The 6,202-nt window shown below is 42.4% G+C and overlaps 1 long non-coding RNA gene across 1 annotated transcript; it reads left to right on the top strand.

Moving 5' to 3' along the window:
* The first annotated feature begins 1,687 nt into the window (after nt 1-1,687).
* LOC117363135 lies at nt 1,688-5,827 on the top strand. The gene is made up of 3 exons (XR_004539982.1): nt 1,688-1,834; nt 4,070-4,182; nt 5,642-5,827. It is a non-coding gene; the product is annotated as an uncharacterized LOC117363135 (long non-coding RNA).
* Nucleotides 5,828-6,202: the final 375 nt, after the last annotated feature.

Below are 6,202 nucleotides of genomic sequence, written 5' to 3' on the forward strand. Positions count from 1 at the left end.
TGTTATGAATCAGTTTTTTCAAATTTACATCTACTGTCTTTATATTTTGCACTGTATTAGAGGACATGTGTTACTGTTTTTCTGGTGTTGCATTGTATCCAGGGTCTGGTTTCTTGGCGGTTCAGTTTATCTTTTGTCTACATATTTTTATTTTTAGTTTGTGCGAGGGTGTATCTCTGTTCTGTGTGTATGAAAAGAACATAGTTTTCAATTGGCATTGACTACAGGATCAATTGACTGTGTGGGATCTGGCTTGTTTAGTTTTACAATGTATGTGTTGGTGTTCTAGTGCTTACTACAGTGTTTAAGATGCTGCTTTTTCCTAGGTACACTCTTGTTGTGCGATATGTGGATTGTTAATAAAAATCATATTTTTCATATAGTTGGGGGGGGGTGTCAAAAAATAATGGGCCCCGGGTGCCACATACCCTAGGTACGCCACTGCCAGAAGACCGCTTTGATTCTCAAAAGTATCAGCTGAGAAGGTAAGGAAAAAGAGATTAGTGTTCATAAACTACATAAGATTGCAGAAAGAATTAGACAGGCAAAAATATCTGGAAAAGTTAAGAGAGGCTGGTTGAGTAGTTAGAAAAAATAGCAGACATGATAAAATGGCGGGGGGGGGGAGGGGAGACAATTTTTAGACTGAGCTGCTCCTCTTTCCTCTTAAACCTCCTGCTCTTCCTCCTCCTTTCTCCATCTTGGTAAATAATACTGTCATTGTTCCAGTCTCCTCTGCTCACAACCTCAGAGTCATCTTCGATTCCAGCCTCTCACTTGTTACTTCTATCCCTTCAACATCACCAAAATTTGTTCCTTCCTCTCTGAGCACACCACCCAGACCCTTGTCCAAACTCTAACCTCATGCTTAGATTACTGCAATCTATTTTGAACTGGTCTGCCGCAGTGTCACCTCTCCCCCTGCAATCTGTGCAAAACTCTTCTGCACGACTCATCTTCTACCAATCTCGCTACACTCATGTCACCCCTCTCCATAAATCACTTCACCGGCTCCCTATCTGCCTTCACATACAGTTCAAGCTCCTATTGCTGATCTACAAGTGTGTTCATTCTGCTGCCCCTCAATAACTCTCCTCTCTTCTCTCTCCTTAAACAGCTTCCAGAGAACTCTGTTCTTCAGATAAGCCACTCTTAGCTGTACCCTTCTCCTCCACTGCCAATTCCAGACTTTGTTCCTTTCATCAAACTGCTTACTATGCCTGGAATAAATTATCTGAGTTTGTCTGCTGTGACAAACCCAGGTCCGTTTTGGGTTTTGGCCAAAACAAACCCAAATCCGTACCGGGTTTTGCCCCAGTGATCAGGAGTATTCACAGTGCACCTAGATGCAGGAGGGCTGATCAGGTGACCTGCCAATTGATTGATGAAGCTGACTTCTGCTCTGATTCTGACATGTAGGTAGAAGAGACAGGGCAGGATAAGATTAAGAGAAAAATCCTACACTCCATGCAGACCTGTCACTGTCAGAAAGCTTATTCAGTTTGAACAGCCTGTTAAAATCAGGGCTAGGGAGAAACCAGCCTGTAATAGCAGGAAGCAAGCCGGTGTGTGGAAAACCCTTCCCCCCCACCTTCTCAGAGGGGGGAGTGGTTATCCACAGGATATAACGAGGCACAGGGGACATATGAGGGGGGGAGAGGAGAGACGGGAGAATGGGAAGCTGAGAGGAGGCAGTCTCTCACAGACTGTCCCATGCTGAGGCAGATGAGTTACCTCCTGTCTGGGACCCTGGAGTACAGCCAGAAGGAGAAGCCATGGAGGGGCAGGAAAGCTGTGTAGGAGCTGACACTCTGCCAACACCCATGGAGACCCAGTAAGCCTAAGATTGGGATTTAATTTCTTTATGCTGCAAGCTTGTCTCTTACCCGTTTGAAGCCAGTGAAGCTCTCCTGGGAAGCCACATTTTTGAGGTTTTCTGTAAAGCAGGAATGTGTGTGTTTTCTGACAAACCATTTTGAATGTATTTCCTGTTTGATGATTCAGCTGGGAAATCTCGATGGTCCTGCACAGCTGTGCCTGATTGCTACAGCAACGTTTAGAGGGAAACGTTTGCTTGATTTTGAACTCTGAATAATGCTGTGATTCTTATGTGTTCTGGACTGTTGGATAAAAGCATTACTTATCTGATTATTACTGCTCTGGTGAAGAGAACTGTATTTCTTGACTGATTAAAGTCCAGAAGCAGGGGACTGTACACAAGGCAGTGCTGACCCAGATTCAACTGCCTAATTATATTATTGTGAACCTTTGTATTTCATGCAATATCAGTCCATCTTGAACTACAAGGCTGTTGCCTATATTTTTTTGATTTATTCAACCAGTGGTTGAAATAAAGTTTATTTTTGCTTTGCCATTTCTGACTAAGATGCCTTTATACTTTGCATGCTGATAAGTTTAGAATGTGCCTGTTCTAAAGACCTGAAGGATCCCTTAGTGGAAAGGGACACGTCGGGTTTCAGCTTTGGTCACATTCCCAGGTGCTCGCTGCACCTTACAGGAGCCCGGGTTGTGACACTGCCAAGCCCCTTCCCTTCCCTTGTTTAAAAGCAGACTGAAAACCCACCTTTTTGATATAGCCTTCAATCCATAACCCTACTCCCCACCGCCCACCAACCTAGTGTAAGCCAGTTCCTGTCTGAGAAAGACACTTACTTTAAATATCTTATTGGTAATTGTTTAGTCGAGTATTTCTCTCTAGAGCCAGGAAACAGATGTAGATTTAAAATAAACCTTCACTCAAGTAGACAAAAACAACAGGTGAAATAAAATAAATATTAAAATAATTGTTTATTTGTTATCCCAAAAATATTGCATTCTTAATTTTCGAGATAATTAAAGGAATCAATATTTTCAGATGCAATCAATACTTGTCCCAAAAATTTTCCTCATAGATTTCCGCAGACAGGATTTCTTCTGTTGCAAATAAGTATCCAGTTCTTTTATTCCTCTGTTGGGATCCGTTGGGTATCTTTTTTGTTCTTCTCATTGGCCGGGACAGTTTCTTCCATGAAACCTACTCCCTAACTAAAAAAAAACCAAAGGAAGCAAAACCCTAAATCCATATTTGATGGCTAAAAAAACAATAAACACTGTGGTCGCTAACTATCCATAAAACCGAAAGGATAATTGAAATTTCCCTGTTCTATCCCACCCACAAAAATATCTTAACCCTTAAACTTATAACCAAAGTTATAAATCAGATATTCATTTAAATCAAGATTTTACTCAAATAACTCCAATGTATAACTGATCCCAATGTATAACTGATTCCCTTGATTCACCATAATACATTACTGCTTTAATGACAGATGAGCTCTGTACTTTGACCCAAAAATGACACAAAGTTTCTGTATAACAAGATACAATCAAATACAGCTCCTATCACAAAAAGCTTCAAAACAAAACAGTTTTTTAAAGTTGTTTTCTGACCATAAGCAACTACACCAACCTATTCTTCCAATTGCTAACCACCCAGCTGCTCTCACTGGCAGTTGTGCTGGAGAGAGAGCTGTGCTGTGCTGACTTCCTGAAGAGAGAGCTGTGCAGGAGCGTGACTTTTGCACTTCCTGCCTGGTTACGCCGCTCTGTGATTGGCTGCAGTCAGTTACTGACTGCAGCCAATCACAGAGCGGTGCAGGACCAGGCAGGAAGAGCAAAGGTTGCGCTCCTGCATTGTGTGTCACTCTTCTAAGACAAAGGCAGCCGTCCAGGAGACCGCACTGGACCACTGTCACTAAAAAAGGTACCAGGGGCTGTGGGTGGCTTCAGGCTTTGGGCTGCGGGCTTCCCAGCACCAGACCACCAGACGCACCTACATGTAGACGAGGAAAACCCAAGAAGAAAAAAATTCTGAACCAAATATTTTTTTTTCTTGGTTTTTCCTCCTCTTCAGGTGAATGTATCTTATGATCAGAAAAATATGGTAATAGTAGGAGGAGGAAGTGCAAAAGTAGCATTGTGAGACTCAAAGATGAAGGGGAGGAATATGTAGAAGCTGATAAAGATAAGGCTGAATTGCTTAACAAATATTTCTGTTCTATGTTCACAGCTGAAGCGCCAGGAGTGGAACCGCAGAAAACAAAAGCATATAGAGCTGAAGGTGTGGCAGACCCTGATCGATTTTCAGAGGATTATGTTTGCGAGGAACTTACTAAACTGAAGGTGAATAAGGTAAAAGGGCATCTAAGTGTGAAGATTGACTGAATATGTTAATTCATAGGTATACATGAGTACAAGTGATTTAAACACACTTCAAATTTTTAGACACCCAGATGGACCAAATGCAGATCATAAATACACAATCCTGCAAGAAAGGCTGGCCAGATCAGAGTCCCAACTCTATTGCTGTAAATCAGGTCAGCAATTGGGATTCAGATCTGGCTAATTTTTCTAGGTAGCAAATGTGTCTTCCAGAAGTTTGATCCATTTCTAATTGTTGTAACACAATAAATGATGGCATAAAAAGATACACACAGTCCATCCAGTCTACCCAAACAAAGTGACCACAACCTTGCCCACCACTCCATTTATGCCCAGGTCACCCACGATTAAATAATGGTTGTGAAGTCACCACCATGCCAATCATAGAGGCAGTCAAACATTATGAGGATGATACATGGTGTATTGCTGACAGTATTCGCCTTACCAGTCTAGATGCCTTCCCCAACCTCCTACGCTGCATAGTTCCTCACTCAGTGGTGTAGTAATGGGGGGGGGGGGGGCAGTCCACCCCGGGCGCCATGTTAGCCAGATCCCTAAGGCCACTCCTATGATATCTGGCCAATCGGAGTCTTAGACCACTCCCAGTGCATCTCAGAGGTTCAGGGGGTTGCTGGCAGGAGGGAGTGAGCATCCCTCCTGCTGGGGATGTTGGGGGGGGGGCAGGAGGGATTGGGCATTTCTCCTGCCAGGGATGATTTAGGGGTTTGCAAGCAGGAGTAATCTAAGAAAATACTTTTTTACATTAAGGGTGGTAGATATCTGGAACAGTCTCCTGGTAGAGGTGGTAGTGACAGAGACTGCGTCTGATTTCAAGAAAGCCTGGGATCTCTTAGAGAAAGGAAGAGATAATGGTTACTGTGGATGGGCACACTGCATGGGCCATTTGGCCTTTATCTGCCATCATGTTTCTATGTAAAGTCTGTATATTTAAGGGGTTTCGCTGCCATTCAGCTGATCGCAGCAGGGAGATTCCCTTGCTGTGATCAGCTCACCAGCGACATGATTTTCTAAACAGCATCTTTGACATAGGTGCCGGTCAGAGAATCGGGTGCTTAGGCTAACAGACAGATGCGATTCTATACAGGATGCCCATGTGCGATTCTCAAAAGCCACTTAGGTGGCTACTGAGACCTCACATCCTATACAGAATCAGGCCCAAAATATCTTTTTAGCAATGAATCATTGCTGAGTGTGAAAACATAAAAGTTATAGCTATAATACCAAGAAATTTGCTGCAATAAGCAAAAATAATAGTAAATTTTTTAAAAAATGGAATTTTATGTAATCAGAAGTTTTGAAGGACCCCCAGGATGGGCTTTAAAAAATAAAAATATTTTCTGATCAAGCACAATCAAATTCATGGGAAAAACTTCAATTCACCCTGTTTTTCCAACTTTAGGTTTTTCTAGACAACCCTACTGATGAGTCATCAGCTTCCTGGCTTTACAACATGCATCCTTCTGGGAATTGTAATCTAAACCTCTTTTGAAGGGAACAAGCTTGAACTTGAACTGAGAAAATTCTCTGTTTTCTGGTTGCATGCACTGTGGCCCCTAGACTGCATACCACAACTCATATGCATGGAAAACAATATGCAGGTGGGACAGATTTACCAATAGATGCTGTTATGTTAGTGTTTTAAACTGCATTAAAACAGAATTTTCAGAAGGTGTTTGACAAGGTTCCACATGAACGACTACTTTGAAAAATTGCGAGCCATGGAATCGATGGTGAAATACTCATGTGGATTAAAAACTGACTGGCGGATAGTAAACAGAGAGTGGGGGTAAATGGACAATGTTTGGACTGGAAAGGCGTCATGAGTGGAGTGTCACAGGGTTCGGCGTTTGGACCCGTGCTCTTCAACATATTTATAAATGACCTGGAAATTGGCACAACGAGTGAGGTGATTAAATTTGCAGATGATACAAAGTTATTCAGAGTAGTGAAGATGCAGGAG

The sequence above is a fragment of the Geotrypetes seraphini genome, chromosome 6, assembly GCF_902459505.1.
Source record: "Geotrypetes seraphini chromosome 6, aGeoSer1.1, whole genome shotgun sequence".
In the NCBI taxonomy this organism is placed as follows: Eukaryota; Metazoa; Chordata; class Amphibia; order Gymnophiona; family Dermophiidae; genus Geotrypetes; species Geotrypetes seraphini.